At 24.8% G+C, this 12,972-nt stretch overlaps 1 protein-coding gene across 1 annotated transcript in view; it reads right to left on the bottom strand.

The window, feature by feature from the left end:
- The window catches only part of Cad99C (cadherin 99C), a 109,539-nt gene extending 97,290 nt beyond the window's left edge, over window positions 1-12,249 (bottom strand). Inside the window, exon 1 of the mRNA XM_087159459.1 lies at window positions 12,066-12,249. The gene's annotated coding sequence lies outside the window, so the exon portion shown is untranslated. The remainder of the gene's footprint in view (window positions 1-12,065) is intronic.
- Window positions 12,250-12,972: the final 723 nt, after the last annotated feature.

Genomic DNA, 12,972 nt, shown 5'->3' with positions numbered 1-12,972 from the left:
TCTCTTAAATATTAATTTTCGATCCTTAATGTACATGCTTTTTAAGTACTTTATTAACAAGGATTCTAAAAATATTTATTAAAGGTGATCATCGTGTAAACTGCTGCGTTTAAGAAGAAATTATTTTATTGTATTTGGCTATCTACTATTTTAAATATCGCTTCAAATTTTTAATAAAATATTTTGCACATGCATATGTTTTTTTCTGTAATTGCACTTTTTTTAAGGATATATTCTTTTCAATGAAATGTAGCTGTTGAAGTAAAATCAATGCTGTCTCGTGATATTACATTTTTTTAAAATAAAATGTTAATTAATTAATTTCTAAAATAATTCATTTATAATATAAAATGTTAATTAAACAATATGATAGTGATAGAAAACTCATCTGTTCTTTATTTTAAATGTAGTTCTTACCTATTTTTACGATCTCTAACTAGGTTCGTCAACCCGAAATTGCAGTTGTACTATCTCTCTTGAAGTGATAGTTAATAATCAAACGATATGCAATGAGATTCTTACAAATTTTTCTTTATTCTACTTTATCAAGTAGTTTTAACTATTTAATTGTTTTTTTACTTCTCTTTTATTTTCTTTAATATAATCAGTCAACGGTATATTATATGCAAGCATATATTTCATACTTTTTAATGTACCAATATACGTTTGGTACTTTTTAATAGGACGCACTTTCTGAAAATACTCACTTAGAATATTTTTGCCTTTGTGTAATCGTACCTTTGTAATTGTGCCTTTTAAACATATAATTATATTAATAATTTTATATGTTTTATTGTACCTTATAATTGTACCTTTGAAAACACGGATAATAATTATACCTTCTTAAACACCAATAGAATATTTAGAATTATTTTAGCGAAGACAAGGTTGCCACAGGCGACTAAAATGCAACTATTTGCAGCATGAGTCGACTATGGCAACTTTTTTTTGCCTAAAAAGGCTAAAAAAGCAACTATTTTCTGGAAAAGGAGACTATTGGGGGACTTTTCTGTTCTCCTAGCAATGTGTTTTAGCATAAATTGGGTTAAAAACTTGCAGCCCGCGAAATCTTCTGAACAAACTAAATTTCCTTTCTTAAAAAATAAAAAAATGTAAAATAAAAATAATAAAATTTAAAAAAATTAAGTAAATAATTAAAACTTTAAAAAATTTCAGATTGCAAATTTGAATCATCACTTTTTAATGCGTTCAATTTGCACAGATTCTGTCATAAGTCTATTTCGTTTCTCAATCGCCTTTTCAACGGTTATTGCTACGAAATTCTGCATGATTTTTAAAAACCCAATTTTTAATACAATATTACGATGCAGGAATTTCGAATTTGAGTAATCACTTTTCACAATATATATATATATATATATATATATATATATATATATATATATATATATATATATATATATATATATATATATATATATATATATATATATATATATATATATATATATATATATATGCTGAATCAATTATTGATACAAGATTGAAAATTTCTTAGAAAAAGTGTGTTTTTCTTAATGAGAAATTATTTTTTAAATGAATTCCAAGCTACCATTTTCATAGTTTTTGGCAACTATTTTCATGCTTTAGGCTACTAAAAGCAACTATTTTGTTCATTTTCTTTCTGTGGCAACCCTGCGAACATTATTAGACAGATAAATTTATCTTATTGCGAGCAAAGTGAGAATATTCAAAGAGCCTAAAAGAAAATATATCCTTGAATTCTCTACCTATTGCATAAATATGATCTCTAAAAACATAACTCAGAATAGGGATGCTGCTCTCTGGGGCAATCGAACGAATCTACTCGGTTCCCATGCTTCCAGCGCAGTTCCTGTCGTCCACTTCCGTCCAGTTTGAAACAATGGGACGACTCGTTAAAAAATAGCCACTGGCCGGAAACTCAAAGCTCACCCTCTAATGGCAGTAGGAGGACTTCTAAAAACAATGGTCAGCAATTAACTATCCTTTTACGAAGACAGTGTGGCAGTATGGCAAGAAGAATCCACACAAAGTAAACCAGCTTTGCTGATAAGACCAGGAAAACAATGGTTGCAGACGTTCGTAAAAGTGGTAATAAATTCAAATAAAATTTAAAAATTCGTTATCAGATAAAACTAAAGCTCATAAATATTTCAAAAGAGAAGTTTGCGATTGATGGAATGAATGATTGTTATTGGATAAAAACTTAAGCTTTGAAAACGATTTGGAAGATATTAGATAAAAAGATTTAAATATGCATTTTTCCTCTTCAGAATCTGACATTATAACTGTATATTGTATTCAAAGGTAAATCGTATTATTACAACCAACATAACCGCTTGAAGATAATATCGTATCGCTAAGAGTATTCGGAACAAACAATAGCTGTTATTATACAAAACATAATAAGATATCAATCAAGTAGCTTTGGAAAAAAAATCAAAATTTTCAGAGCTAAACAATTCATATTGAGGAAAATTATGCTTAACATACAGTACTGGCTAGATTATTATAACAATCTCTTTAATAATTTAACTTTATAGGACAAAACTAGAATTTGATATTTTTTTAACTAATTTTATTTACATTTTCTGTTATATGACAATTTTAGCAATTCGTAGGACTCAATAATTTATCGTACATACAGTCTTTATTTTCGATCTACACAAAGTAAAAATTAGGTACAAAACTGAAGAGAATATGGTAGAATTTACCGTGTTTCTGGCTCTATAGGAACGCCAAAAGACAGGGTAACTTTTACCAAAATGGTTTGATAATGATTTTGGTAAAATGACCAATAAAATATGGTTTTATAATGTGCCATAAAATTTGATAACTATGATAAAATTTGGTAAATGTGATAAAAGTCGATAATTTTGTCATGTTAGCTTAGAGCCTAGTATAAAATCCATTTACTCGGTAAAACTTGCTTTTCAGTTTTCTATTTTTTACCTAATGTGTGGTAATCAGAACTATAATTATGAAAACCAGAATTTCCATCAAACCGTAACCATCTGAACGGAAAAATTACAAAATGAATAGTTTAAGTACCGTATATTTCAGTTTTATTAACCAGGATTATGGGTTTTTTTTATAGCCAAAAATATCAGTACAATACATTACGGCGATTTTACCATACAAAGAATAAGTGTGCAAGGAAAAATTCTTTATTTTTTATTTTTCATAATCATTCTTTACAATTTATTCTTCACAATTTTATATATATTCTTTATAATTTTTGAAAAAAGATTTTCTCTCAGCAAACCTTATTTAGCAAGCTACCGACACAGCTACAAATTTTATCTAAATCATTATGTTGAACGAACCTTCCAAAAGAGAAATAGCGCAGTAAATTAGTCTTAAAATAATTTTATATGTCGATAAATTTTTTCAAGTTTTAAGTTACTATGTTACAACTTTAGATATTAAAAGTAAACTTTATGAAAACATACATCAAAATGTTCAAAATGCATTACTTTTACTTAATATTTTTTTGTAAAATGTTTTTTATAATAAATCTCAGGTAAATAAATAAATTTAATGGTTGATATATTTTCCGTTAAATGCCAAGAGTTTGAAATAAAAAGATTTATTTCAGACTTTTGACTGTTAAGTGCTTAAATAAAATTTTGTTTTAAAGAGACTTTGTTTCCGTTTTCATGCAGTTAATGAAGCATAAAGCAAATTTTTATCTATATTTCAAATTCCTTTTGAATTACAAAATTTTCATCTATATTCTTTCCTTTAGTAATTAAATTTTCAGTTTTATGTTTCATATTCTATTTTCAAGGGAATTATAAAATGAAAATTTTAAATAAAAACAAGAATTTTTGTATTTATTTTGTATTTGTTAAGAGAACATTCATCTATTATCATATTATATAACTTTATAGTTATTAGAAACTTTTCCCTTAATTTTGAGTTTGATTAGTTTAAAATCTCGTTTAAGATTCAACTTATAAGACTTCAGCTTTAAAAAATATGAAAAAGTAATTTTTTTCAAAATTTGAAATGTAAAACTATTTTTGTTTACACCAACTTTTGTCCTGTTATATTAATTTCCAAAAATTTCAACAAAAAAATTATTAATGAAATAGAATATTATTTTAAAAATAATTTTTTTTTATTCAAACACAAAATTTAAGAAAAAAAATATTAAACATTTGTGTATGCAAATTATTTTCATGATGTAACAGAACATATTGGTCTTTTAACTCAAAAATATTGGATTTTTAGCCCACTAATCTATAAAAATTAAAATTAATTAAGTTACGAAGATTAATAGAAAAATTAAAATCCAAGTAATAACTTTCTCTGGGTAACAATTTCCTTTTAAATAGTTTTGCACATAGGAAAATATTTAATTTCCAATCTTATAACTTTTAAAATCTACGATAATTTACCATTAATCTAGTAATCTAGTTTAAATAATTTCTATGACAAATAAACAATTTCTTTTTTAAACACATTTACTAGCATAATTCTCTTTTTAGGTGAAAATATTTTTCTGAACTCAAAATAAAATAAATAAAAGAATGAAGCGAGCATTGTCCAAGGTCAATATTCTCTATTTCTTCCCACACCTGTCAAATCATCCTCTTGTTTCAAAAGAAGGGGGCAAAATGGTGGGGGGAAATGAAGGGTAGAAACCTGTAGTTCCATCGTTAATTTCATTTGACCCCCATTGCTATCATTGGCTTGAGTTTGGCGGGCTTTTAGTAGCCTACACTCTCACAACAAAACTGGTTCAGAATATGACCTGGACTTCTCCTTCTGTTTTAATTATTTAATAAATATTCGTGGAATTATGTGAAGAAAATTAAAATTCATTTGTGAACATATTCACAGCTTAAAAAAATCGAGAAAAAGAAACATGTGAGACATATTTCATAAAGGAGCTATCACAATGAGAAATTCAGGTAAAATTGCTGTACTGTAAGCAAATGACATTTCTGAAAAAAAAGAAACGCAATTCTTGCAATAAAAACCAAAATTTACGGTACTTAAACCATTTATTAATCATTTACGAATTTTTTCTGTTCATACGGTAACGGCTTGACGGAAGTTTTGGTTGTTACAATCATACTTTTCATTATCACCCATTTAGTAAAAAAATACAAAATTGAAAAGTAAACTTAAACGAATAAATTGTTTTTTGTCATGCTAACTACTAAATTTTACCACATTTGCTAAATGTTATCACAGATTATAAAGAAATATTTAATTGTTTATTTTACCGAAATCATTACAAAGTGCTTTGGTGAAAATGCCGAACCTTTTTGAAGGTCCCATAGCCATATTTAGCCATATTTACCATATTTAGGTCTTTTTGATCATAGTTTTTTTCACAGTATACTAATGATGAACTTATTAAGCTACAAACGGGTTGAAATAAATCTTGTTATACAAACCATGTAAATTTTAATTTAATTTTAAAATAATTTTGCAAAAAAGAACAATGAATGCAGTTTTTAAAAAATAAACTATTAAAGATTTTTTATCGAAAAAAAATTTCTAAACTACACTTTAGTGTATATATTATTTTGATTTAAAACAATTGAAGTTTTCATTTACACCAAATGTTGAAAACGCTTTCTGTAATAGTCTTATTCTTAGTCTTGATGACTATTTTTTAGTATGTTTCAAGAATAGTTTAAGAAAAAACATTTATTTTATAGTAATAGAAATCATCAGTTACACGTTGAATATTTAATATTAAACTATTGAATAAAAAAAAATTGAATAATTGAATATATAATTATTCCTTTGCATTGACTTTTAATATATACTTTTAATATATATATATATATATATATATATATATATATATATATATATATATATATATATATATATATATATATATATATATATATATATATATATATATATATATATATATATATATATATATATATATATATATATATATATATATATTAAAAGTTAACGCAAAGGAACCAAAGTCGTAGTAAATAATAAATTATAAGAAATATAAGCAACGAAATTGTGGTAATTGATTTAATATAATTTTATTTATTCAGATTTATAAAATATTTATGAAGTTATAAATAATATATCAGTTTAATAGTTTCATGTAATTGTATAAGACCCTATTAGATATCATTTAATAGTCACAAAAAGAAATGCAATTCAAGTCAACCATGAAATTGTGTATGCAGACACTAAAGTTTACAAAAGTGTTTATTTTATTCATAAAAAATTAAAAAAAAGAAGAAAAAGAACTAAAATTAGAAATGAAATTTTCATATATTTATAACTTCTTTTGCATATGTCTAAAATTCGGAAACTAATTCATGTACACGTTGAATACATGGAGTTTATCATTGAGTATATGGAGATTCTTTGCATCTTTAGTTAAAATTGTCATTCTATATTATATGAAAAATAATATTGATTTACATATTACTATATCTTTTTTCAGATTTCTGTTTCACAAATCTTTTCTTTTTCCCGCTAATACAAAAGCAAACAGTTTTTTTTTTTTTTTGCATTGAAATGCCAGCTCGAAACTATAAGCAAGATTAATTAACAATAAGAATAATAGTTTTTTTTAATTCATTTATTTACATCGAGAAAATTTATATATATTTATTCATTTTAAGTTATCTGAAGTCTAAGAAATAAAAAATTTTACGTATTGAAATTTAGTAAATAAATCCTGTTTTAGTTAACAAAGTGAACTCACTTTAGATTGATCGTGAATAAATTAAACTGTTAGATAATTCAAGATTGCGCAATTTCCTTAGACCTATATTCATGACAGTGTTAAAATGTGATTTAGGCGATTTAAGCAAACAGTTATCACAGAATTTTCTAAAGGGTTCCAATTAGATTGCGTGCTAATTTAGTATGCATTTCATGGGCTTTGAACAATACTTTTTTAACAATATTTCTTCTAAAAATATTTTTTTCATAAAGCGCTAAAACCTCTTTTAAGAAACATCCTCCTGTAACAACTTTAAATTAGGTTTTTACGTTAAAAATTCTCTCAGGAAGAAAAGGCTGGTGAAGTAAAGAATATAGTTTATAATTAGTTTAACACAAATCCTTCCTATATGCATTCTTTTTGGATGATCTCTAATAATGTTATCCAACTTGCTGAATATCATTAAAATTATAGTAATTTTAATATATGTTAGCTTCCTGATTGTTATCTTTGTTAAATACAATACACGGTATATTTTAATTTTTAAATTGATGTATAATTTGGGTAATTCATACTTTGAATAATTCGAATTGTTTTACCTTTACGTTCAAATTATCTTTAATGATCCCAAATGCAATAATAAAAAATATATTCTAAAAATTCCATATCTCCTTAATTAATTCAGATTTTTGCCTTCATTACTTTTCGTTTACGTCATAAAATTCTAAATTCTTCGATGATAGGCAACGTGGACACGTGTAAAACTGTTTACCTCAAACACCACCCTGAGTGCTCAAAGTAATTTTTAAATCACTGGTTAAGGTCACCATTCCAGAATAGGTTCGAAAACGTGATTGGCGTGCAAATGTTTTGGAAATGAATAACTCTGATCCTATCGTAGATGATAACCGGTACAGGAAAACCAATCCCTCTGCAATAATACTATGATCAATTACAGTTTTAAGTTCAAAGGCTGTTTACGAGAATATACGGTGGAATTACTACGAAATTACGATTCAGTATAATCAAATGAAAAAATGAAAAAAGTATTATTAAATTGTAACTATTAATGTTGTTTAAGTAAAAAACATTTTTAGGATTATTGATCAATTTATATTCAACCATATTTAACGTTCTAAAATGTTTTGAAAATGAATGAATAATTCTGATGCGATCGTAAATGATGACCGTTTCTGGTAAACCAATCCCTCTGCAATAGTACTATGAACAGTTAGTTTTAATTTTTTAAGGCTGAATATGAGGATTTACAGTGAAATTACTACGAAATTACAACTATAGTATCATCAAATATAAAAGCAATATTAAATTGTAACTGTACAAGCCGTTTTAGTTAAAATTTTAAGCATTTAATTTTCCTTTGCTTTTGATATTAAATTCAAAAATATTTTACTTTCAAGACTAAAATTGATCAATATAATTTATTCTCAAGAATAATCACAAGATTATAATGAATACAAGTGAAATTTTAAAAAAAATGTAATTAATTTAGTCTTGCAAAATAATTTATTTACAAAACAATTTATTTACAAAACAATTTAAAAGATTTCATTTATAAAAGAAGCAGTTATTTTTATTAAAACTATAATTAAATGTCATAACAATTATATATAGTTATGAAAATATACATGATGCAAATTTCAAACAATACAGTCTAGACAAAAAAAATTAACTTTTAAGGAAACTTTTAAATTCTTCAGTTTTAATTTTTTTTAAGTAAAATTTATTACAGTTTCAAGGAAATATTAACGTTTACCAGGAAAACGTGCTAAATTAAAACTAAGAAAGATTTAAACTAAATAAGAACAAAGGCGGAACCATTAGTTTTATTTATAAATAAAAGTTAACAAGGAATTTTTTCCATGTAAAGAATTATTTTAGAAAGGTTATAAATACGATAATTGTAGAGAATAAAATATATGTGATTTCTAATATTTTTTTATTATTATATAAACTGTATTTATGTTGTCTATTTTATTTTTCGATTTATTTTATTTCTCATATTTATCAAAATATGTTTCTGAATGTATTGAAAGAGAAAGCTGCTTACAGATAAATTTTAGTTCTATTTCAAAGTTAAGTGAAATATTTTTCATACTAAGAAATTAGAAAGTTACTAAAATACAATTTTTTTTTATAAAAATAGATAATTTATTGCGAACAAGAGAAAAGTTTCGATTCTAAATTTTTTATTTATTTATCCTAATAATATAAATTAACATTTATCATATAATTGCATTAACATTTGATAAAATTGTCTGTAAAAAGAAGAATTTCTACCTTTTACGTAAAGTATGATACTTATAGGATAAAAATGATATATAGAGGATATGATATTTAAAAAAAGAAACGGTAAAAATAAATGATATTTATAGGATAAAAATTCTATTTTTTATCTATAATATAATCTTTCTAGCCTACGAAATGGAACCAAACTTTACAATGTTTTTCATTTATTACTTTAAATGTTATCTTGTATTAAATTTAATAGGATATTTATTATGCTGTAAATAATACGTATTAAAAGTAATATTATACATTATTTAAATATTATTACTATCAAAATGCATATAACTATCGAAGAAAAAGATTCTGATAAAATTACCTTCCTATATGGTATTGACATTTCTGATGAAAATAGTTATAATTAAAGTTAATAAAAATATATGGTATTTAATGGTATGGTATCAAAATATATGGTATTTAAACCATAAAAGGTTTCCATTCATATGGAAACCTTTATCAAAAATGAATATCCTTCTGGTATCTAGTTAACCGCAAATTTTGGTTTTCAAAGTTAGAATTCTTATTACCACAAATTTAGTAAAAATAAAAAATTTAAATTTAAATTTATCGGAATAAATGGGCATAGCAATTTATGCCATGTTCTAAGCTACCATGATAAAATTACTAAATTTTATATATTTATATATTATTTATATATTTTTGACGTGCATCAAATGATTTCACATATTATAAAACTTATTTTATTGTAATTTTTCTCAAAATTATTACCGAAGCGCTTCGGTAAAAATTGCCGGTTTTTTTGGAGTTCTTATAAAGAGCCTGAAACACGGTATTTATCATTTTTCGGTAGAGTTAAGTATAATTTTTTCTCCTTTCATTTATTATGCAATTAGAATTAACATTTAATAACATTTTCTGTACTATGTAGAGTATTATCCTAACTGTTACGTATAATATTAGTGGTATGATATTTTTTCAGAACTGAATTCTATTTTTAATTTTTTATTTCATCTAAATAATTGCTCAGTTGAGTAAAGGCATTGAGTTGTCATTATAAAATCCTGGGTTTCGATAATTAGCTCCGATTTGAAACCCACTCAGCTGCAGATCGATAGGTACCAGCTGGTCGGTGAGGTAGAGGCGACTGACTAAAGCTGACGACATTGCTGAAGTCATGTCGTTGGTCAAGAAATGTGGAACCTTAATCTCCATGACCCCAAAGGTTCATAATTGACTGTTACGAAAATGCTTTATATATAGTATTCGAAATGGAGCTAAATTTAAGTTTTTTTTCACTCATTACTTTAAGAAACAACTTGGATTAGAACCACACCGAAGCACCCCTCAAAAGATAAAATACATCACGATGTTAAGCATTCAATACCGGTATTTTTTTCCAGGAAATAAACCTGAAAAAATTTTATACGTCAAACTGATAGTGACATATAAGATGTCCCATTCAAAACTTTTCAAAAAGGGTTATAATTGTAACAATCGGCAAATTAAGAAACTTAAACCCTTCTTGAAGAATATAAATTTCAAATGCAGTTCTTTCATTATTGAAAAACGTCCTCCTATTTTACAAACAAATTGTTAAAGTTTACTAAAATTTATAAAAACAATCTGAGGCAAACTTCAAATTATGAAATTGAAATGCTCACAAAATTATATCATTGCGTTAACCTTTGACCAAAATGTTTCAAAAAGGGCTAGGTGTTGTTAAGAATAGAATTTTCTTTTTTCAAATTTTGAAAACAATTAATGTTCTTATCATGGAATCAGCATCACATCAGAGTGTACAGATTTTAACATGAATATGCTTTTTACCAAAGGTTAGAAGTTATAATTTAACACGATGCATCATAACTTCAGACAGTGAGTGTATTTGCCAATTCGATGTGTTGCAAATTATCCCGTGAAATATTTAAAAATTAAATTACTTTGCAAAATATATTTGCAAAAAAGTTATTATTAACATGGGGCATCTTCACTAAACAAAAAATATATATTTCAAAATATTATTAAGAACAGATTTGTTTTGATAAATAAAATTTTCTTAAAGCTTTTGGTACGGAGAAAAAAATTAAAAACAAAGTGTGTGACAATTTTTGGAAAGATTTACTTCATTTGTTAATATGATGTTTGAAAAATAGTTCTACTAAGCGTTTACCAATTGTAGTTTTAAAATTCATCCAAATTTAAATTTCATGAAAACTTAATAGGGCTGCGAGATATTTGTTGTAAATAAAAATAATTTAAAATCATGGCAATTATAAAAAATCCTGACCATTAGAGTCATGATGCTAATAACTTTGTGTCTTTACAAAACATTTTATTATATTTATTAATGAAAAATCGAAAACTTATGAAAAAATTGTTCATTAAAAATAAGAAGTTAATAAATAATAGATTATATAAGGTAACAGGAAATCGAAATGAAATTACGTACAATTCTGGAATAATTTTAATTTTGTTTTTACTTCTCAATTTTGCCCAAGAAAATACGTAAAATATAACTTTAAAAACATTAAAAAAATAGATAAAAGATTTCTACTTAAGTAGTTGTTACATTTTTTTAAAAAAACTCTCATTTACTAAAAAATACCCCTTAAATAAATCTAAAATTTTAAAAAAAAATTGTAATTTTTTTCAATCACTCTTTAAAATTTAAGCTATTATCTAGTTTTAAAAAAGTACATGTTAAAATGGTACAACATTACTGTTGCAAGAAGAAAATTCTATGATTTTAATTTTAATATTCTATTACATTATTATTACATTATATTATTATATTATTCTATTACATTATATTATTATTCTAAATTATATTATTCTATTACATTATTATTACATTATATTATTCTATTATATTACATTATTATTACATTATATTATTATTCCACATTATATTATTATATTATTCTATTATATTACATTATTATTCTACATTATATTATTCTATTACATTATATTATTATTCTACATTATTTTAATACTCAATATATGATACTCAATCGATGGGCTAAATGGAATACGAATTGATGTTTTCAACTAATTGAATTTAAAATTCAGCAATTTTTTTCCTTAAATTAGTTTTTATAGAATCAGAGAAAGAATATCTACTTACTCTAAAAAAGTTAACTTTTTCCTTAAAAATCCATAAACTGAAGTCCTGCAAAAATTTTCTTCAGGCACACTTAAAATCAAAATATATCCTTGAGAAGCAACGAAAAAACTAAAATAAAATTCGCAAGACCGAAACCTACATTATAGAGATCCACTGACTACGATTTCCAACCCCGTTTTGCAATAATTCTTTGCGCGGCCTTTTCGACAGGTAGATTGAGAAAATACACAGAAAATTCCCCATCAGAGGGATACCTGTGTTTTTATCCAGTAATCCCTATCATAATCCCTGTGGACTGAACCGGAACCTGAGCTAAGGTTGTTACAAAAAGAGTTTTCAGTTTGTTTTCTGAATATCAGTTAGATTAATGACATGATTATAAGCTTAAATCTCTTCCCTTACACTACTATTTTTTTTAACGTTCTAAAAAATAGGAATGAAATGTAATGCTTAATTTTTTTAAAACCCATTCCCTTTTTTAAGAATTCTTATAACAAAGCTTTTCTTCATTGAGAAAAGTATGATCAAAACTACTAGAATATGATAGAATTTTACGTGTTTCCAGCTCTATGGGAACACTGAAAAGATCAGTAATTTTTTCCGAAGTACTTTAGTAATGATTTCGTTAAAATTAACAATAAAATATGGTTTTATTAAGGAATAGTATGTGATAGAATTTGGTAATTGTGGTAAAATTTGGTTATGTTCTCATAATACTTTAAAGATTGGTATAAAAACCATTTTAGTTAAATTTACTTTTCAGTTTTGTATTTTTTACTGAATGAGTGATAACGAAAACTATAATTTTGAGAAACAGAATATCCGGTTAGCCACTTTCATATGAAAGGAAAAATTATTAAAATAAATTACTTAAATACCGTATAATTTAGGTTTATTAACTAGAATT

The sequence above is a fragment of the Parasteatoda tepidariorum genome, chromosome 3 (genome assembly GCF_982258835.1).
Source record: "Parasteatoda tepidariorum strain Cologne lab strain chromosome 3, Ptep-v5.0, whole genome shotgun sequence".
Lineage (NCBI taxonomy): Eukaryota > Metazoa > Arthropoda > Arachnida > Araneae > Theridiidae > Parasteatoda > Parasteatoda tepidariorum.
This window is presented reverse-complemented; position numbering and strand designations above follow the sequence as displayed.